The following is a 23,261-nucleotide window of genomic DNA, read 5'->3' as shown; positions in this document are numbered from 1 at the left end:
GAATTTGTCAACTATTTATCTGAATCTGTTGAGATGATCATAAGATTTTTATCCTTTATTTTGCTAATATGGTATCTCTCATTGATTTGGGAATGTTGAACCGTCTTTGCATCCCTGGACTAAAATCCCACCCACTTAATCATAGTGTATTATTGATTCATCTATATTCATCAGAGACATCGGCTGGTAATTTTCTTTTCTTTTCTTCTTTTCTTTTCTTTCTTTTTTTTTTTTTTAATGTGGTTTCTTGTCTGGTTTTGGTATTAAGGTAATGCTGGCCTAGTAAAATTAGTTTGGAGATAGTTCCTCCTTTTCAATTTTTGGGAAATGTGTTAGAAGGATAGATATTAAATCTTTGAATGTTTTGTAGAATTTACCAGTGAAGTTGTCTGGCTCTGGAGTTTGGTTTGTTAGGAGGTTTTTGATTACTGATCCAATCTCCTTACCCAAAATTGGTCCATTCACATTTTCTTCATGATTCAGTCTTGGAAGATTTTGTTTCTAGGAATTTATGCATTTCTTCTAGGGTGTCCAGTTTGTTGGTGTATAATTGTTCACAGTAGTCTCTTACCTTTTTATTTCTTTGGTATCAGTTGTAACTCCTCTTTCATTTCTTTTTTTTTTTTTTCATTTCTGATTTTATTTGAACCCTCTTTTTTTTTTTGGTTGGTAAGTCTGCTAAAGTTTTGTGAATTTTATGTTTTCAGAGAATCAGCTCTTAGTTTCATTTATCTTTTTTTAAGTCTCCATTTCATTTATTTCTGCTCTGATCTTTATAATTTCATTCTTTCCACTAACATTGGGCTTCACTTGATTTTTTTTTTTTTTTTTAAGATTTTATTTAGTAGAGCAGAGAGCACATGCAGAGAGTTAGGGGGAGAGGGGCAAAGGGAGAGGGGGAAGCATACCCCCTGTTGAGCAGAGAGCCAAATGGGGAGCCCCCAGTCCCAGAACCATGGGACTATGACCTGAACTGAAGGCAGTCGTTCAACTTACTGAGCCACCCAGGCACCCCTGATTTTCTGATTACTTTAAAGTTAGATTGTTTGAAATTTTTCTTGTTTTTGAGGTACGCCTGTATTGCTATAAACTTCCCTCTTAGGATAGCATCTGCTGCATTCCATAGATTTGGTATGTTATTTGGTTTTCATTTGTTTCAAGGTGTTTTTAATTTCTCCCTTGATTTCTTTGTTGATCCATTGGCTGTTCAAGTAGCCTGTTGTTTAGTCTGCACGTATCTGTGATTTTTCTTGTATTTTTTTCTTGCAGTTGATTTCTAGTTTTATATCATTGAGATAGGAAAAGATGCTTGATGTCATTTCAGTCTTCTTAAATTTATTGACAGTTAATTTGTAGTCTAACATGATTTGTATTGGATAGTGTTCCATGTGCACTTGAAAAAACTTTTCTACACGTGTTTATTAACAAATTTTTGTGCCATTGTTTCCTTCTGATTTTTTTGACTGGATGATCTATCCATTGATGTACATGGGGCGTTAAAGTCCCCCACTATTACTGCATTGCTATCAATATTTCCATTTATTTATTTATATATATTTTAAAGATTTTATTTGAGAGGGCAAGCATGAGTGATAGGAGAGCATGAGTGGAGGCGGAAAGAGGGGCAGAGAGAGAGGGAGAAGCCTACTTTTTGCTGAGCATGGAGCCTGATGCAGGGCTCAATCCCATGATTCTGAGATCATGACCTGAGCTGAAATCAAGATTCAAATGCTTAACCAACTGAGCTACCCAGGCACCCTGGGTCTTGTTGTTTTAAATCTATTCAGGCATTCTGTGTCTTTTAAAGTATTTAGTTCTTTTACCTTTAATTATTAGTGGGTATGTATTTGCCATTTTGTTGTTTCTCTCTGTTTTGTAGTTCCTATTTTTTTCTTCCTGTGTTTTCTTCCCTCTTGATTTGATGACTTTCTACTTAAGGACAGCAATTTAACATTCTACTTTCAATGTAATGATAGTAAGTAAAGTTTGCATTCTAAAGCTCATTTATTTACTCCTCTTCCCCACACTTTGTTTTTAATGTAACATTTTGTAGTTTTAAATTTTGTGTCTATCCTAATTAACTATTGTTATTTTTACTACTTCTGCTTTTTAATCTGTATACTAGTTTTATAAGTGATTAATCCACTACCTTATCTTACCTTCATCAGTGAGATTCTTTTTTCTTTTTTCTTTTTTTATTTATGATAGTCACAGAGAGAGAGAGAGAGAGAGAGAGGCAGAGACACAGGCAGAGGGAGAAGCAGGCTCCATGCACCAGGAGCCCGACGTGGGATTCGATCACGGGTCTCCAGGATTGTGCCCTGGGCCAAAGGCAGGCACCAAACCGCTGCGCCACCCAGGGATCCCCATCAGTGAGATTCTTTACTATTATATGTCTTTTTTCTTTTTTCTTAAGATTTTGTTTATTTGGGAAAGATAGAGTGTGTGAGTGGTAGGGAAGGGCAGGAAGAAGCAGACTATCTGCTGAGCAGGGAGCCCGATGGTGGGGTTAGATTCCAGGACCCTGAGATCATGATCTGAGCCAAAGGCAGATGCTTAACCCAGTGAACCACCCAGGTGCCTCTCATCTGTCTTTTTCTTATAATGTTTTTTCCAACTTGAAGTGCCTTTAACATTTCTTGTATGGCTAGCTGGTTTAGTTGTGATGAACTCTTTGATTTTTGTTTATCTGGACAGCCTTTTATCTCATTCTGAAAGTACTTTAAAAAAATATTTTATATTGTTAAATAATTTCCTTACCCAGTGTGGGGCTTGAACTTAACAACCCTGAGATCAGGAGCCACTTGCTCTACTGACTGAGCAAGCCAGAAACCCCTTCTCTTTCAATTCTGAATGGTAACTTTGCTGGGAAAATATTCTTGGAAGTTTTTTCTCCCATCAGTGCTTTGAATACATTATGCATCTCCCTTTTGGTATGCTAAGATTCTGCTGAGAAATGTGTTAATAGTCTTATTGGGGGGGGGGTCCCTTGTATATAAGAAGTTTTTGTTTTTGCTTCTTTGAAATTCTCTCCATATTTAAGTCTTGACATTTTAATTGTATGTATTGTGTTGTGGGTCTCTTCAGGTTTATCTTCTTTGAAACTCTGGGCTTCCCGGATTTGGGTATTTGTTTCCTTCCACACGTTAGGGAAGTTTTTAGCTGTTTCTTAAAGTAAGTGTTCTGCCCTTTTCTCTCTTTTCTTTATGGAATCCTTATAATGTGAAATGTTATTCTGCCTAATGTTGTCCTGAAGTACCTTAAGCTAACTTCATTTTTTAAAATTCTTTTTTTTTTTCTCCCCTGTTTTGGTGTGTTAACATTGCCCTGACTTCCTGATTGCTCATTGTTTCTTATGCTTCATCTAGTCTACTGTTGAACTTCTCTACTGTAGTTTTCAGTTTGGTATTGTATTCTTCAGATTTGGGACTTTGGTACTTCCTTATGTTCTCTGTCTGTTGCTGAAGTTTTTGCTGTTTTCACTGATTCTTTTCCTGAGTTCACTGAGCATCATAATAACCATTACTTGGGACTCTTAATCAGGTAAACTATGTATCTCCATTTCATTAGTGTTTTTCTCTGGGGTTTTATCTTGTTCTTTTGTTGGGAACATATTCCTCCTCTTTCTGTTGTCTGACTCTCTGTGTTTGTGTCTGGGTATTAAGCAAAACAGCTATCTCTCACAGTCCTGAAGGAGTGGCCTTGTGTAGGAGATGAATCTTATCCTTTAAACAAACTTGCCCTAGCTCTTGGCTTTCTTTAGTCTTTGTAATTGTCTAAGCTGCCTGATTTATTCTTCATAGGTCCAGTTGTTGAGGAAGTGCCAACATCTGCGAGTATTCCAGAGGGAGGGATCTCATTCTGCCTCTAGTTTCAGGCTAATTAGAAACTAGACCTGTAGGCAGGCAGCAGCTTTTAATTTATCGGAGATATATACAGTCCAGTGGGATGGCATTTGTCATGCTGGACTCCAGACCAGGGAGTCTGTATGTGTCCTCTTGGTTGACAGTTGTAAAAATCAGGGCTCCTGGAGAATGTGAGCTCTTGTGGGAAGTACTGGCAAGGTGTAGAAAGGCCAGGGGAGAATGCAGAGATGGTGTCCACTGGTCTGTGTTCCCTGAGAGCACATTTATAGCCTCCTTGTGAGGGGAAATTCTGAGTCATGCTCTTTAGCTGAAGCTTCAGTATAAGGAAGTAGATCTCTGCACAGGAAGATTGGGGATGTGTTTTCTTCTGTTGTCTGTGCAGTGCTCTGTGGTTGGTAAAGTGCCAAGATCTGTGTTTCTGTTTCAGACCCACTGAGGCCTGAAGCACAATTCTCCCTGGCCATTAGGGCAAGCCATTAAAGAGCATACCCTGTGTGAGCTTTGTACAGCCACTGGCTTTGGCAGGGTAGTGAGGGTTTTGTGGGAGCAGGGCGCACTTAGAAATGTTACCAGGTTAGAGGGAGAGTGTAAATATGACTCCTGCTAGCACTGGTGCTAGCAATGTATGAGGACTATGCAAAAATGATGCCTGTCAGTGCCTCTACCGTCAAGGGAGTTCTAACAGTCTCCTTTTCCTTTGGCAGATGCCTTAATATTAGCAAATGAATCTTCAGTTATGATTCAGGAGCTTTTTCAAACCGCTTTTTATGCTCGCCCCCAGGGCAAATGAATCCTTGTGTGAGCCCTTTAATAGTGAAGTCTCTGTTCCCTATAGCCCTTCTGGTCCTCTTGGATATAAGCCCCATTGGTTTTCAAAGCTTGGCATTTTAGGGGCTTATCTCTGGTGAAGATCCCTAGAGTTGAGGTGCCTGTTGTGGATCACAAGTCCTTCACTTCTCAGAGAGCAACTCTCTTTGTAGGATCCTTCCTGATTGTATTTTGTCATGCTCAGGGTAGGATTGTAGAGGAGACTATGCCTATCCTTCAGGTCTTGTCATAGCCCTTTTATCCTTTGTTGTAGAGGAGCTGTTCAGCTAGTTTTCAGATCTTTTTCAGAGGTAATTTTATATGTAGCTGTAGATTTTTTTTGTACCTGTGGGAGGAGGTGATTTAAGATCTTCTCACGCTGCATCTTGAACCACCTCCAATGTTCTTTTTAAAATATTTGGTAGAATTCACCAATGTAGCCATCTAGACCTGAGCTTTTCTTTGGAAGTTTTTGATTATTGATTTTCCTGTTACAGGCATGTTGAGGTTTTTTTTCTTCTTGAGATCATTTTGGTAATTTCAGTGTTTTTACACATTTGTCCTTTTCATTTAGATTATCTAATTTGTAAGTGTATAATCATTCATAGTGTTATTCTCTTACAGTTTTTTATAAACTGTATAATTTAATATCCATATGAGAGACTTAATACCCATATGAGAGACTGATAGTACAGTAGTCCTTCTTTTTATCCATGGGAATACATTCTTGGACTCCCAGTGACTGCCTGAAATTATAGTTTATAGTCAACCCTACATATAATATGTTTTTTCTCATACATACACAGCTGTGATATACCTAGTTTATAAACTAGGCACAGTAAGAGATCAATAATGATAAATGTACAATAGGACAATTATAACCATCTACTCTAATGAAAGGTATGAGAATGTGGTCTCTAAAAATATATTATTGTACTATGCTCACCTTTTTCTTGTAATGATATGAGATGATAAAATACCTATGCGATAAGATGATAAAATGCCTATATGATGAGATGATAAAATGCCTAAGTGATGAGACAAGGTGAGGTGAATGACAGTTATTGTGACGTAGCATTAGGCTACGATTTATCTTCTGATAAGTCAGAAGGAGGATCACCTGCTTTTTTGGACCATGGTTGACCACAGGTAATTGAAACAGCAGAAAACAATAAGGGTGTGGGGGTTGGGGGGACTAATGTCTTTACTTTCATTTCTGATTTTCTTTATTTGCATTTTGTTTATTTTTTTATTAACTAAAGGCTAATTTTTAGTTTCATTGTATTTTTCTATTTTCTATTAATCTGTGCTCTAGTTTTTATTATTTCCTTCTTGATGCTGGCTTTGGGCTTAGTTTGCTCTTTGCTGGCTTTGGGCTTAGTTTGCTCTTTTCTGCACTTACTTTAGGTATAAAGTTAGGCTATCAATTTGAGGTAATTCTTCATTTTTAATATAGGCAATTACAGCTATAAATTACTTTTAATGCATTGTTTTTGTTATATCCTAATGTTTTGGTAACATTTGTATTTTCATTTTCATTAGCTTCAACTTGTTTTCTAATTTTCCTTGAGATTTATTCTTTGAACTATTTTTTATTTAAAAGTAGATTAATAGCCACCTGGGTGGCTCAGTCAGTTAAGCCTCTGCCTTTGGTTCGGGTCATGATCCCCTGGGATTGAGTCCCACATTGGGCTCCCTGCTCAGCCAAGGAGTCTGCTTCTCTCTCTCTGTCCCTCCATCCTGCTCATGCATGTGCATGTGTGCTCTCTCACACAAATATTTTTTAAAAAAAGAGTGGATTCATATTGCTAATTTTCCAGGTTTTCTTCTGTTATTTCTAGTTTCATTCCATTGTGGTTGGAGAAAATACTTTGTAGGTTTCAGTGAATATAAATTTATTTAGGATTATTTTGTTGCCTAACATATAGTTAATCTTTGAGAATGTATTCTTGAGAAGAGTGTATATTCTCCTTTCGGGTGGGATGTTGTGTACATGTCTGTTATATCTAGTTAACTTATAGTATTGTTCAGGTCCTTGCTTTCCTTACTGGTCTTCTATCTAGATGTTCCAGCCATTGCTGAGAGTGTGCCTTTTGAATCTCCAAGTATCATTATCCAACTATCTGTTTCTTCTTTCAGTTCTCCTTGTTTGCGTTTGTATTTTGGGGCTTTTCGCTTGCTTATAATTGTTATTTTCTTGTCTAATTAATCCTTTTATCAATATCCAGTGTCTGTTTTTTATAACAATTTTTAGCTTGAAATGTATTTTGTTTGCTATTGATATCAACATACCAGTTCTCTTTTGGTTACTAGTTGCATGAAAGATCTTTTTCATTTTTATTATTTTTTTTTAAATTTATTTATTCATGATAGTCACACGGAGAGAGAGAGAGAGGCAGAGACACAGGCAGAGGGAGAAGCAGGCTCCATGCACCGGGAGCCTGACGTGGGATTCGATCCCGGGTCTCCAGGATCGTGCCCTGGGCCAAAGGCAGGCGCCAAACCGCTGCGCCACCCAGGGATCCCTCTTTGTCATTTTTAAAAGTTTTCAAGCTATTTGTGTCTTTGGGTCTGTGGTAAGTCCCTTATAAGGAGCATATTAGAAGATCATATTTTAAATCAGTTTTGCCAATCTTTGTCTTAACTGATGAGTTTAAGCCTTTTACATGTATAGTGTTTACTGGTAAGAACTACTGCCACTTTACTGTTTGTATGTGTTACTGAAACCTCTGTTTTATTATCTTTGTGGTCAGGCAGTGACCTGATAGTTCCTTGAGTGCTTGGATCTAGAAAAGAAAGGGAAAAAAAGTCTTAAATTTCTTTAACAGATGTTGCCCAGGAAGCCACTTTAGCCAATGGAATTGAAATAGTGGCTGGCCTCTGTGGTAGTCCCACAGTTATTTACCAGGCAGATACACTTAACCCCATTTTTTGGAAGACATGAAGCCCCTTTTGTCCACCCTAGCATGAGTAAGCTTCACCAGGAATGTAAACTGCCATACCTATACGTGTTTGTCTCTCTGCTGGTTGGGGGGAATGGTGGCTACTACACAAAGTATAGAAATTCATCAAAATTTACTAGCCTCTTTGTTCATTAAGCGCTCTTGTGTTAGGGCAATTGTTTGACTAGACTCCAGAGTTCTAAAATAATTGATTCTCATAGTTCTTGCCAGCTCAATATTGTTTCAGTGGTGGGACTGATTCTTAGAGATTCTTTCTCTGCCATCTTCTGTGATGTCATCTTAACTTTTACTTTTATATGCAGTTCACTCTTGAGCAATAGGAATTTGAACTGTGCAGTCCACTTATGTGGATTTTTTTTTATAAAGACAGTACTGTAAATGTATTAACTATTACTTTTAAAGTATGATTCTCTTAGTATTTTCTTTTTTTCTGGCTTTAATTGTAAGAATACACTAGGTAATAATACAACAAAAATGTATTCGTTGACTGTTTATGTTGTTGGTGAGGCATCTGGTCAATAGTAGGCTGTTAGTAGTTCAAGTTTTAGGGAGTCAGAGTTATATGTGGATATTTGTACAAGTCAGAGCCCTGACCCCCATGTTGTTCAAGGGTCAAGTATATTGACATTTTATTTAAACAATTTGCTGGCGAAAGCCTGTGAATGAGCCTGAATAATTGAAGTGAATTTTATTTTATTTTTTTATTTTTATTTTTATTTTTTTAAATTTTTTTATTTATTTATGATAGTCACAGAGAGAGAGAGAGAGAGAGGCAGAGACACAGGCAGAGGGAGAAGCAGGCTCCACGCACCGGGAGCCCGATGTGGGATTCGATCCCGGGTCTCCAGGATCGCGCCCTGGGCCAAAGGCAGGCGCCAAACCGCTGCGCCACCCAGGGATCCCTTGAAGTGAATTTTAAGTTTTATTTTGAGTGATCATATAACTGAAGTTACAAAGTTATATTTGCTGATTTAATATTTAATATTGGCCAATATTTGTTGGAAATAATTTTAACTATTAGTGATTTTTATTTTATTTTGTTTTTTAAATTTATTTTAAAGATTTTATTTATTCATGAGAGACACAGAGAGAGAGGTAGAGACATAGACAGAGGGAGAAGCAGGCTCCCTGCTAGGAGTCTGATTGCGGCACTTGATCCCAGGACCCTGGGAACATGACCCGAGCCAAAGTCAGATGCTCAACCACTGTGAACAACCCAGGTGCCCAATGAATTTTATTTTAAATTAATGTAAAAGAATAGCCATATTACATTTGAATCCATAAAACCTAACTCGTGTAGTAAAATTGAGGGCAAAGAAATAGATCTTCATTTTTTATGATGTTAATTAATATACTGCATTTGAAGTTTCAAAGGGTTAAAAAAAGAATGGATTTGTAAAACGATGGTAGCTACTTTCTATTGAGCTACTGCTGTATTCTTAGAATACCAAAAGATGCATTAGATTATCTGTTTTTATCCTCATACCATTCCTGTGAGGTAGGTATTTTCGCTTTTCATTTGAAAAAGTTGATGCTCAGGGAGGTTAAGTGTATTAATTTGGTGGGGGAAGGGGATGTGAACACCATACTAGGTGTTAAGTCACAGAGGTAGGAAAATAAGTTCAGGTCTTTCCAGCTTTTTTATTTTACTGAGCTGCTTTTGATAATGACATATAATGACTTTTAGGACTTGCCTGAAAAAGTAGAATGAAGAACTACTTATTGTGTAGGACTTTTTTCCTATGATGAGATATTAGGTACTGAAGTTTTCATTGAAGTAGCGCTTCTTTTTTGGTAAGGTTTTTTACGTAGTTCACCTTTGAACAACATAGGTTTGAACTGCATAGATCCACTTATATGCTGATTTTTTTTTCCAATACGGATATTAGAAAATTAAAAAAAAAGCTTGCTTCTGAACCATGTAGCCTAGAATTACTGAAAAAGTTAAGAAAATGTGAGGTATGTCATGAATGCATAAAGTGTATGTAGATACTCATCTATTTTTTCTTTTGCTACCATAAAATATGCACGAATCTATGATAAAAAGTTAAAATTTGTCAAAACTTATGGACACAAATACAGACCATAGTTGGTGCCAATTGCAGTCAAGAGAAATGTAAACAAACATAAAAATGCAGTATTAAGTGATAACTGCATAAAATTAACTGGTACATAACGGTTCTATTGTAATAATTTCGTAATGACCTCATGTTGCTATTGTAGTGAGCACAAGTGTTGTGAGTATTTACTTAAAACACTAGGTGACATTAATCATCTCTACGTGAGCAGATCATCTTTCCTGTAAATTGCATATTGTAGTAAAAATAGTGATCTCTTGCTGTTCTCGTGTGTTTTTTTGTCGTGTTCAGTGCAACACCGTAAACTTTGAATAACACCATGGGACCCATTCAAAGTGCCACTCGTGATGTTGGAAGTGGTCCCAAGCAGCAGAGAAGAGTTATTATATTACAAAAAGTATTTGAATTGCTTGATATATACTGTAGATTGAAGTCTGCATCTGAGTTCCCCACCATTTCAATATAAATGATTCTAGCATAAAGGCCATTGTTTAATAAAAGAAGTAAAAAGGAAACTTACAGAAGTTGTTGCTGTACTTACACCAGCAGGTGTGAAAATCTTGCACTTTTTGCAAAATATTTTGTATTGAAAATGCAGTTTTATGCATTATTATTGTAAAAATGATTCATCTATATAGATTCTAATATGACTTGAGAAAAAGTGAAGTAATTATATAACATCTTTAAACAAAAGGAATGTAAAGGATCTGAAGTTGGAGAATTTAATGTGCCAGCAAAGGACGGTTTGATAATTTAAGAAAATGGGTTGCCTTAAGAAATGTCAAGAGAATAGGAGAAGCAGCTTCTGTTGACCAAGAGACAGCAGATGAATTCCCAGATGCGTTAAAAAAAATCATTGAGGAGAAAGAAAACTGCTTGAACAGATTTTTAATACAAACAGTAATGCCTTATTCTCCAGGGAGGGGTGGTGGAAGCTGCAAGGGACATTTATTAGTAAGGAAAGCAACAAGCACCAGGATTTAAGGCAGGAGGGGATAGGCTAACTTAACTGATCTCAAGACTGTCCTTACCTGTGAACCCTTGAAGGGGAAAGAGCTATCAGCTGCCAGTCTTGGTTGTACAACAAGAGGTATGGATAGGGGATGCCTGGGTGGCTCAGTGGTTGAGCACCTGTCCCTTGCTCAGGGCGTGATCCCTCAGTCTCAGGATTGAGTCCCACATTACGCTTCCTGCCTGGAGCCTGCTTCTCCCTCTGCCTACATCTCTGCCTTTCTCTCTCTGCTTCTCTCTCTGTGTCTTTCATAAATAAAATCTTAAAAAAAAAAAAAAAAAAAGAAAAGGTATGGATAGTGAGAATCCTTTGTCTGGATTGGTTTCATTGATGCTTTGTTTTTGAAGTCAGGATATACCTTTGCCAGTAAGGGACTGCCTTTTAAAGTTCTTTTAATATTGGACAATGCCTGTGGCCACCCCAGAATGCCATGACTTGAACACCAATGGCATTGGAATGATTTACTTGTCCTCAAACACATCTCTAATTCATCCTCTAGATCAGAGAGTCATAAGAACCTTTAAAGCTCATTATTCACAGCATTTTATAGAATGGATCATTAATACTGTGGAAGAGAATCCTGAAAGAGCATGAAAGTCTGGAAAGACTAGACCATTGAAAGTGGATGGCAGGAACTGTGTGAGATGCTTTTGTGTCATCCTTATTGCCTTGGTATTCATTGTGTAGAACGTTGTGTACAAGACTTGTATAGAAAGGGATAGTCTGTGCTTCATAGGTATAAGGTTAGTGATATTTAATATCAGATTAATAATGTGTTACTTTCCCTACTGTTGTAAAACTTTCTTTCAAAGAATTACATTACTGTACAATATGTTTCTGTCTTGTAATTGGAGAAATTGCATGTCAGCCTATCATCACAGGTAAGTAGTTTTTTTTTTAATGTTTCCAGTGATATGTTATGCACATGACTAATATTGTATGTCATAACAGTTTTATTTTTTAAAGGTTTATTTATTTATTTATTTATGATGGGGGGGGGTGGGCAGAGACACAGGAGGAGGGAGAAGCAGGCTCCATGCCCGGAGCCCGACGCGGGACTCGATCCCGGGACTCCAGGATCGCGCCCTGGGCCAAAGGCAGGCGCCAAACCGCTGAGCTACCCAGGGATCCCCCTCATAACAGTTTTATAATGATTCATTTGCTAATGTATAGACTAAGCTACCATGAAGCAATTGCACTGGTTATGCTAGGCTATCATGAAGAAACCATACTGTTGCTTTTTTGTTATTAGTGAAGAATTGTTATATCTATAAAAAATATGAATTTATTTTTCACAATATCTTTTCATTTTGATGTCTAGTATTAATAATACTAAAACATTAACAGTGTTTTGTATCATATAAGATGATGTTGATTTAGGTACTGACAGATGATTCATCTTGTAAACAGATGACATAAACTTACAGTATCCGTGAATACAACATAATATTGTAAATGTATTTTCCTTATGATTTTCCGAGCACTTTCTTTAGCTTTAAGACTACAGAATATAATACACATAATGTACAGAATATGTGTTAACCAACTGTTTATATTGTTGGTAAAGCTTCAGTTCATTTCAGTAGTTTATATGTGGATTTTTAACTTTGTGAGAGAGGGTAAGAGGTGTGCTGTCTCTAATTCTTGAATTGTTCAAGGGTCAACTGTATGTATACATACATAGACATTTGAGGATAGAATACTGGTATGGTATGAACTGGAGGTTAGGATTTAATGAGGAACTAATAAAACGTTAAAGGAGAAAAATCAGTTTTCACAAAAAGTTTAATATATTTTCTGGACAACTTGAATATTTTAAAAATAAAATATACTTAAACCTTTTTAGATGTAATCACTCAAGATAAGGATTGTTATGTCTACTTAAAATATTTGAGATAGTACGTTTATTTTTTTAACTTTTTCTTGTTTTAATTTCTTGCTATTAATCCTGTTATAAGTAACAGAATCATATATTCTATAATTGGAAGGGGCTTTTGAAATAATTTAGTTATGTATGCCCATTTAACGGATGGAAAAACTGAGTTTGAAACTCAATTGAAAACAGTTTATTGAGGTTAGAAACCCACAGATCCTTCTTAAGTCTTCTAAATTGCTCAAGATAGGAGTGGAGATAGCGTGAGCACTCAAAAATCATTTTCTATAAATAACAATTCTAGTAAAAGTTTATTCTAGACAGAGGAAAAAAACAGTTTGGGAAGTATGCTAAAAAGGAGAGGACCTACAAGGGCATTGTCATATTATAGGCATGTTGAAGAACATAGTACCATATCTGAGAAAAGGAAGAATAAATTTTGCAATTGCAGTGCAATTTTGAATATTCCAAAGTAAGTTTATAGGCATTAGCAGGTGAGAAGAATGGAGGAGGATATAACATGGTAACAAGCATAGAATTTTGAAGGTGCTCACATGTAGACATAGTGTGGCTACTTGATAGGTCCTTATTATTTCTTAGGAGTAATCAAACCTATTTGCTATTAACTCCTTACTGGCTTCTCTGAAAGTATTTTTCATTTAGAAAAGCCTAGATGGAAAAAAAAAAAAAAAAAGGAAAAGCCTAGATGTAGAGACTTAAAGATTATGAATCACAAGCTATCATTGTTTATTTCGTCTGTTTTAGTTCAGTGGTTATTGGGGTTGTATTATATCAAAAATGCCTAGGGGTGTTTTTTGAAAAGCATATGTCCATTTATAGCCTCTCTCTGGTAAATCAGAATATGTAAACATATATGGTCAGTATAGAAAGGAAGATATTTTACAATTTGGAAAAAAACTACCCAGTGGACTTATTCTGCATCAGCTTCCTACCTATTTACCAAAAAAAGAGGTTAAAAAAGAAAAAGAAAAAAAAAAAAAAACAAACTAAAGTCTTTTGTTGGGCAACTTGGGTGGCTCAGCAGTTCAGTGCCACCTTCAGCCCAGGGCCTGATCCTGGAGACCCAGGATTGAGTCTCACATCAGGCTCCCTGCATGGAGCCTGCTTCTCCCTCTGCCTGTATCTCTGCCTCTCTCTCTCTCTCTCTCTCTTTCTCCCGTTCTCCCCCTCTCCCCTCTCTCTGTGTCTCTCATGAATAAATTAAAAAAAAAAAAAGTCTTTTGTCAAAAAACCAACGAACAAACAAAAAGCAGAAATAGACCTATAAATATGGAGAGCAAACTGATAGTTGCCAGAGGGAAGGGGGTGGGGGGAAGGGCAGAATGGGTGAAGGGGAGTGGGAGATACAGACTTTTAGTTAAGGAATGAATAGGTTATGGGGATAAAAGGTACAGCATAAGGAATGTAGTGAATAGTATTGTAATAGTGTTGTATGGTCACAGAGATTATGTCTACACTTGTAGTGAACATATCAAAATGTATATACTTGTTCTATCACTGTTGCACACCTGAAATTAGTGTATGTCAACTATGATTCAATTAAATTTAAACTACTTGATATAATTATTCATTACAGTATTTAATACAAAAATCTGTCAAATAGAGGAAAATAATTTGGCTGGAGTCTGAGCAAGAGTGTTTTAAAATAATAAGGGTGAAGGATGGGAGTTTTAAAATATGTTTACTTAAAACTGAAATGGATTGTTGTTTGGGAGAGGAGATGTGACATGGAACGATGTATTACAGAGAAGGACTTGACCCGCTAGCTTTAGGAAAAAAAAATAGAAGTGGTCAGTGAATCTTACTGGGTAGCAAATAAACTATGAAAGATAGAATGAGGTATAGCCCTTTTGCCTTTCCTTCCCTTTCCCTTTCTCTTTCCCTTTCCTTTTCCCTTTCCCCTTCCCCTTCCCCTTCCCTTCTTCCTTTCTTTTCTTTCTTTATTTCATGAGAGAGAGAGGGACAGAGACCTAGGCAGAAGGAGAAGCCGGCTTCCTGTGGGGAGCCGATGCAGAACTCAATCCCAGGACCCTGGGATCATGCCCTGAACCAAAGGCAGATGCTCAACCACTGAGCCACCCAGGTGCCCCAGGAGTGACCTTTTTATTTAAAAATTTTTTAAATAAAAAATTGATTCAAACGTGTTAACCAGATGACAGGCTCTATTGTACATAAGTAAACAAGGCAAAGATCTCTGTCTTAATGGAAATTACATTTCAGGTTGGGGAGGAGGGTATAGTATAAACAATAAGTAAGCATAAATAAATGAGAATTGATAAGTATTCTTGTAAAAGAAAAAATAGAACAAGGTAAGAGGATTAAGAATTGTTGGGTGGTGAAAGGTTGCAGATTTTATTATAATGATAACAATAAACATTGAGAACCAAAGACCTGAAGGAGTAAATGCCTGATGTAGATATCTGGTGGTGAGAAAAGAGCTTTGCAGGTATCAGGTGGTGATGGCAGTGTAGGAAGTTGTATAATACTAACCAAGAGTTTAGGAAATATTTCTAGGCTAGACATATAAAATTGAGATCGTCATTTTAGATGATATTGAAAACTGTAAGACTAGGGGTTATCTGTAGGGACTGAGTGTAAGTATAAAAAGCACCATGGGAGGATGCTTGAGTGGCTTAGCAGTTGAGTGACTGCTTTGGCTCAGGGCATGATCCTGGAGTCCTGGGATCAAGTCCCACATTGAGCTTCCTGCATGGAGCCTGCTTCTCCCTCTGCCTATGTCTCTCTGCCTTCTCTCTTCTCTCTGAGTCTCTCATGAATAAATAAATAAATAAAGTATTTAAAAAAAAAATAACCACCATGGGTTATTTTGCGCTTGGATCTGTACTCCAATCTTAAATGATTGGGGAGGAGAGGAGGAGGAGGAGGAGGATCCAGTAAAGGTACCAGCAAAGAAGCACAGCTAGAAGAAATGGAAGCCAACAAATGTTTTCAGTTTTGACTATACTACTGATGGATCAAGTTAAGATGAGGACTGGGTATTGATCATTGGGTTTAGCAACAAGAAGTTAATGACGATATTGAGTAGCTTTTTTGGTGCCATAATGAAGAAAATGCCTTATAGTGGGATTAAGAGGGAATGGGATGACAGATGTTGGAAATAAAAAGTATAAACCATTCTTTTGAGGCATTTTGTTACAAATGGGATAATAAAAATAGGGTAGTATCTAGAGTACAACATGGGCTCCAGACAAGTTTTTTTTCAGTGAAGCAGGAAGTTGAGCAAAAATAGGAAAAAATTTGTTGGAGGATTTAAAAAAATTTTTTTAAAAAGATTTATTTATTTATGAGAGAGAGAGAGAGAGAGAGAGAGAGAGGCAGAGATACAGGAGGAGGGAGAAGCAGGCTCCATGCCGGGAGCCCGACGTGGGACTTGATCCCGGGACTCCAGGATCGCGCCCTGGGCCAAAGGCAGACGCTAAACCGCTGAGCCACCCAGGGATCCCCTTTGTTGGAGGATTGAAGACAAGAATTTCACCATGGGTGACATGGTTGTCTAGGATAATGGAAAAGTAGATGGTCATTATTTTTTTTCCAGAGATCTATAAAATAGAGTATGAGATTCACTTTACTCACTTTATTATTATTATCTACCTCTTTTCTGAAGAGGTAACTACTGTTAATGGCATGTCTGTATCCTTCCATACTAATTTTTCTAGCTACTTAGAAATGTATATTTATACATACATACAATTAAAAACAAGATATAACTGGGCCGTGTAGGTTTGAATATGTTTAAGTCCTAACTTCTGGAACCTGTGAACGTGACTTTTGGAGAAGGGGCTCTGCACATATAATTAAGGATTCGAAGATAAAGTCATCTTGGGTTAGGGTGGGCATCAAATCCAGTGACAGTTGTCCTTAGAAGACACAGAGAAGTGGGTCATGTGATGACAGTAGACATGGGGAGAAGGTGCTGTGAAGATGGAAGCAGAGATTGAAATTAGGCAGGCCAGAAGCTAAGGAGCATTTGGGAGCCCCTCAAAACCTGGAAGAGACAAGGAAGGATTTTCCTCTAGAGCCTTTGGAGGTAGCAGGGCACTGGCTGTACCTTAATTTTGAACTTCTTGCCTCCTGAACTGTGAAGAATAAATTTCTGTTGTTTTAAGCCACCAAATTTGTGGACTAGGTATAGTAAAGGCTTATACTATACATCTTTTTCTACACCTTTTAACTTTGAAATCTTGAGCATCTTTCATGTTACTGTGTATGGATTTTGTTCTTATATAGCAATTGCATTGTAAGTCCATCAGATGGATCTATTATGCGTGGCTGACATGTCCATGCATTGTGTAGCATGGAGATTTAGTTTATTTCTAGTTTCTATTCCTTCAATATACAGTTATGGTGTAGATTTGTGTTGCTCAAGTATATTCCTGTCAAAATCCTAGATCTGCCAAATATGCTCTCATAAAAGATTGTAATTTATATTCCCACCTTTAGTTTGAGTGTTGCCAACACTATTATGAATCTTTAATTTATCTGATGGATAAAAAATAGTATATTACTGTTTTGTCACACTTGACCATTTGTAAATATTTCATCATACTTAACCATTTGTAAAGCTTCCTAAAGCTCATTGTTTAAAAGAAAATACCAGTTATTTAATAGACTTTAAGTGTATTTTAAGTGACACTCATAACTTTCTTTTCTTTGCAGTTGACAGTTACCTTCCTTTATTAGTTTAATCAAATTCAAGGATAAGTTTACTCTGACATAAAATGTTGAAGAAATAAAAAAGAGAGCTTTGTAACCTTTGAAGACAAAAGTAGAACTTGTGAATGTAATTTGACATGTTGACCTTAAAATATCAAGTAGTTGTGCAATGATAAAATTGTTTAGCTCACAGAAAACTGGTACTGTGTGACCATTAGAAAGCCAGTTTTGGCATGAACTGCAGCTGTTACCACTTAAAATCATGAGTTCTAGATACTTCTCACACCATTCTTCTTTGAACACTCTGCCTAGATTTTTTACTTTCCTCCTCCTTTTTTTTTTTGTATTTTATTTTTTTAAAAATTTATTTATATATATATATATTTATTTATTTATGATAGAGAGAGAGAGACAGAGACAGAGAGAGGCAGAGACAGGAGGAGGGAGAAGCAGGCTCCATGCCGGGAGCCCGACGTGGGACTTGATCCCGGGACTCCAGGATCGCGCCCTGGGCCAAAGGCAGACGCTAAACCGCTGAGCCACCCAGGGAACCCCTTTTTTTTGTATTTTAAACTCCACTCTTGTATGTGTGTGCAGATTTAATGCTTGAAAGGTAGCTTTTATCTTTTTCTGAAGATGTTGGGAAATTTTCGTTTATCTTTTTATTCAGGAAAATTATAGCTTATATTATCAGTGAAAGTATGGATGTAAACCATGATGGGGACTTTTCATAATAAAAATCCTGTATCTTGTGAAAGTGAAAGAAATCATCATAATGATCTTAATTAACAAAATATATTCAGGGCATCGTAGGTTATTTTAAATGAAAGCTAACTGAAGAAGAAAAAATTGCTCCTATGTATAGGAATAGACTTAACAGAAAATATGGGTACTGAATTGAATTGCCACTTGGTACCTACTTTGAAACTAAGTAATGAGTTACTTAAGAAACTCCTATATAAACTACCTCTTCCAACGCCAAAGATTTAATTCATCCCATGGCTCATCTTTTAGTAAGTCTCCTATTGTTGGGATAGACTTGATATCTGTTGATTCCTAGGTCTGTGAAAGATGGCCCACACTTAGCATGCTCGGTCTAAAACTATTCTGATATATTTATTTAATTTAGTATACTTAGTAAGTTTGGTGAACTTTGTTCAGATTTACAAAACTTTTTATATCCTTCTTTCTACTTTTTGTCTGCCACAGGAAATAGGGTGAAAAATGGCAAACTCATAAAATTAGGAAAGGCTAAATGGCATTTTGGAAATGGTCACGAGGCAAGTCAACAGCATTTAGGAATTAAAGTTCTTGTCTTGTTGGATGTGAACATAGTTATGAAGGACACTGAAAAACACTGAAGAGCATCAGACCAATATAGTCAAGGTATGATGAGAAAATGCAATTGACTAATTTTCTAAATAGGAGCAATTATGTGGTTTGATCTCTGTAGTAAGACAACTGATAAGCAAATCTAGAGGCTGTGGAAACTGTAAGCACAAGTACACAAAAGTATTTTCTAAAATAGGTAGTTCACTTCTGTTCAGATGTTAAAGTGAACAAAATAGGAAACAGTTTCTTGATTCTTAAATAAAGCCCATATAATTAAATTGTTAAATACAGAAGCTTAGGAATGAAGATTTTTTTTTTTACCTGAGTCTCCATGGGACCAACATATTTGCTAGCATTTATTATTCTTAAACCTTCTAAAATGATCCCTCACAACAGATTTTTATTTATTTATTTTTAATTTATTTTAAAGATTTTATTTATTTATTCATGAGAGACACAGAAAGAGCAGAGACACAGGTAGAGGGACAAGCAGACTCCCTGCAGGGAGTCCTATGTGGGACTTGATCCCAGGACTCCGGGATCACGCCTTGAGCCAAAGGCAGACAGACGCTCAACCATTGAGCCACCCAGGCGTCCCAACAGATTTTTACAAAGAACCCCAGTTCTGTAGAAGACTATATTTCCTGAAGTAGTGATTTCCCAAGCTTTATGTAGGTTACAATAACAAGAGGAAAGTGTATTTTCCACAAAGTTATTTACTATTTTATGATATACGTATTCCAAGAAGAGAAAATTATATCTTCAGGAAGTAGGGGTTTACCTTAAGAATTACTTTGCAACTATTATTCCAGGAATAAGTCTTTTTTTTTTTTTTAAAGAATTTTATTTATTTATTCATGAAAGACACAGAGCGAGGCAGAGACACAGACAGAGGGAGAAGCAGGCTCCATGCAGGGAGCCCGATGTGGGACTCGATCCCGGGTCTCCAGGATCACGCCCTGGGCCGAAGGCAGGCGCCAAACCGCTGAGCCACCCAGGGATCCCCTATTCCAGGAATAAGTCTTAAAGTAAGGGCTCAATCACTGGTCTTTAGGAATTAATCTAATAAAATTGCATTGAGAGGTAGGAGAGTTTAGGCTTAAACCTCGACTTTGTTGCTTATTTGATTTTTGAGCAAATCATGTAGCTCGTTTAGTTTCCTGTTCTCTAAATTGATTAATGATGAGTATTAATAGGGCTAAGAGAATGTATCTGAAAGTGATTTGTAAGCTATCAAGTGATACATATGTAAAGATGCTTGTTATATATACATACATAGTCCACTTCTAAAGGTCATAAAATGGAAAGCCAGAGGGAAGTAGAAAAAAGAAAAAAAAAGTTTAGGGGCACCTGGGAGGCTCATTCAGTTCAGTGGCTTGTTGGCTCAGGTCATGACCTCAGGGTCGTGAGATTGAGTCCCACATCAGACTCTGCATAGTGTGTGGAGCCTGTTTAAGACTCCCTCTTTCCCTCTGCCCTTCCCATCTTCTCTCTTTAAAAAAAGATTTAAAAGTGGACTCTTATAATATTAAAATTTCAAATAAAAATTTATCTTAGTTTCTAAGGTTTGCAAAGAGTAATGCCAAGATAAGCTGTTTATAGCAAAAGTTGACATTTGGCTCAATGATCATTTATACTTCAAATGTTTTTAAAAAAATTGAAACAAACAAGACTTGTATTAGTGCTAAATGTCTAGTGATTATTTCTATAGTTATGTGTATATCATAAAAGATATATGACTGCAGATATCTTACTTGCACTAAATTTACCCCATGTTTATTTAAACATTTCATATATAGTTCAGTTTCTATAAATATATGCTATAACTCTTCTGTTAAACAAGATACACATCCAGGGAATGCAGTCAAACTGAGGAAGTTTTGGTCCCTTCATTTTCTATTCCTCTTAGTTGCATAACTCCACATTTTAAAGTGTCTGGGTTGTGTTTAATTTCAAAGAGTTCATGTAAATGAAGTTTATCACAGTCATAGGTGGTTGTCAGTATTTGTGATTGGATGCTTATTTTCTAAACCAGAGGTCCTTAGGTAACTGCCATTAGAAACAACAGCTGCTTGTTAAAAATCTCTGATGCTTATCTAAGACTTACTGAATAAAAATCAATCTTGGTTATACACTGGAATTATCTGGAGAGTTTAAAAAATACTGATGGCTGAATCCCACCCCAAGAGAATTTATTTAATTGGTCTGGGTTGTGGGTACTGTTTTAAACTGTATTAAAATTACCCGGAGAACTTCTTAAAATGGAGATTTTTGGGCTCCAAATGGAGAGTTTGTAATTTAGTAGGTCAGGGTTGGAGCCTGAGAATTTTGTAGTTCTAATAAATTGGCAGATGATGTTGTTACTAATCCTGAGGCCACACTTTGAGAACTGTACTCTGAGGATGTAAACCACCTGTTTAATTTGGAGACTATGTAATATTAAAAAAACAAGTCCATAAGGAATATAGAAAATGTAATAGATTTCAAAGTAAAAACTGTTAAGTGTGGTAAACTCTGAATCTTAATTTTTAAAGCAAGAAGAATATTACTATATTCATTATATTCATAAGGCTAAAATCTTTAGAGTTCATTTATACTGAAAAATCCCCAATACTATAAATAATAACTTAGCAAAAAGAATATCCTCAGAGATGTTAAAGAAAACAAGTGTTTCTGTCAGGTTTATTGAGGTAACAGTAAAATTTACTCTTTCATGAGTTTTGACATATGGAACGTTTGTGTAACCATCAACCAGAATCACAGTGTAGGAGTCCTAACACTTCTGTCATGTCCCTGTGTGGTCAGCTCCTTTTCCAAACTAAGTTCCTGACAATCCCTGATGTCTTTTCTCACTTTGTAGTTCTGCTTCTTCCAGAATGTCATAAAAATGGAATCAGCTAATATGTAATCTTTTCATTTTGGCTTCTTTTAGTAAGTATAATGCATTTGAGATTCATTCATGTTGTGTTTATCAGTCCATCCTCCCTCCCTCCCTTTCACAGCAATTTAGATTCACAGCAAAATTGAGCTGAAAGTGCAGAGATCACATATAACCCCTTCTTCCCTCATGCATACACAGCTTTGTCCTTAGCAACAGTGGTTCATTGTTTCTATTCAGTGAACCTATGCCGACATGTCATTTTCACCCAAAGTCCATAGTTTACATTAGGATGAATCCTAGTTCATTCTTGCTCTTGTACTTAGTGAGTTTTGACAAAAGTATAATGGTATGAATCCACTATTATAGTGTCATACACATACAACAACAGTTTCACTGCCCTAAAAATCTGTGCTTTAGCCTATTCATCTCTTCTCCTTCTTTAACCCTTGACAACCACTGATATTTTTAATGTTCTCTATAGTTTTGTCTTTACCAGATGCCATGTAGTTGGAATTACAGTATGTAGTGTTTTCAGTTGGCTTTTTTCCTCTCAGTAATGTGCATTTAAATTTCCTCCATATCTTTTCATGACTTGATAACTCATTTCTTTTTACTGTTGAATAATACCTTTATGTATTCACTTGCTGAGGACATGGTGGTTACTTACAAGTTGTAGCAGTTATGAATAAAGCTGCTATAAACATCCATGTGTAGGTTTTTATGTGAACATAAGTTTTCAGTTCATTCGGATAACTTTCAGTTGCTGGATTGTATGGTAAGAGTATGTATAGTTTTGTAAGAAACTGCCAAATTGTCTTCCAGGTGCCTGTACCATTTTGCATTCCTGCCAGCAGTGTAAGAGAGTTCCTATAGTTCTACATTCTCATCAGCATTTGATATTGTCAGTGTTCTATATTTTGGCTATTCTAATAAATGTGTTAGTATCTTGTTTTATGTGATGTTGAGTATCTTTTTGTATGCTTATATGCCACCTTTGTATCTTTTATGAGCTGTCTGATCAGATCTTTTGCACAATTTTTAATTGGATTGTTTATTTTTCTGTTGAGTTTTAGGAAATCTTTGTATATTTTAGATACAGTCCTATATCAGATATTTGTTTGCAAATATTTTCTACCAGTTTTGGCTTTGCTTATTCTCTTGACACTGTCTTATGCAAAGCAGAAGTTTTAAATTTAACGTTGTCAAATTTATCAGTTTTCTTTCCTGAATTGTACTTTAATTTGTTCTTGCACCAAATGTTGACAAGCTTCGTTTTCTCCATTTGTATTGTATAACCTTTACTCTTGTCAAAGGTTGGTTGACTGTATTTGTTGGTCTTTTTCTGGGGTCTGTATACTGTTTTATTAATCTAGTTTACTGTTCTTTTGCCAATAAATAGTATCTTGATTACTGTAGATTTATATCATCTTAATTAAAGGTTGGTAGTGTCATTTTCCTGAGTTTATTCTTTTTAAATGTTATGTTGGCTATTCAGGGTCTTTTGCCTCCCCATGGAAAATTTGGAATGTTTGTGGTATACTTGCCAGATTACTTGCTGTGATTTTGGTTGAGATTGTGTTGAATTTATAGATTAAGTTGAGAAGAGCTAACATCATGACAATATTGAGTTTTCCTATTCACAAACATGGAATTATCTTTTCATTTATTTGGTTCTTGGAGTTCTTTCATCAGAGTCTTACAGTTTTCCTTACGTAGATCTTATCTAAAGTTTTTGAGATTTATACCTAAATCTG

At 36.3% G+C, this 23,261-nt stretch overlaps 1 protein-coding gene across 4 annotated transcripts in view; it reads left to right on the top strand.

Moving 5' to 3' along the window:
• STAG1 (stromal antigen 1) overlaps nt 1-23,261 on the top strand; it is a 393,362-nt gene that overhangs the window by 35,491 nt on the left and 334,610 nt on the right. Inside the window, exon 1 of one of the 4 annotated variants that reach the window (XM_038570962.1) lies at nt 3,398-3,543. The exons of 2 other annotated variants lie outside the window; for them this stretch is intronic. The gene's annotated coding sequence lies outside the window, so the exon portion shown is untranslated. Of the gene's footprint in view, nt 1-3,397; nt 3,544-18,486; nt 18,681-23,261 lie in introns of those variants that run through there. One more of the 4 variants, XM_038570964.1, reaches the window with a different exon arrangement.

This window comes from Canis lupus, chromosome 23 (assembly GCF_011100685.1).
Source record: "Canis lupus familiaris isolate Mischka breed German Shepherd chromosome 23, alternate assembly UU_Cfam_GSD_1.0, whole genome shotgun sequence".
Taxonomy (NCBI): domain Eukaryota; kingdom Metazoa; phylum Chordata; class Mammalia; order Carnivora; family Canidae; genus Canis; species Canis lupus.
This window is presented reverse-complemented; position numbering and strand designations above follow the sequence as displayed.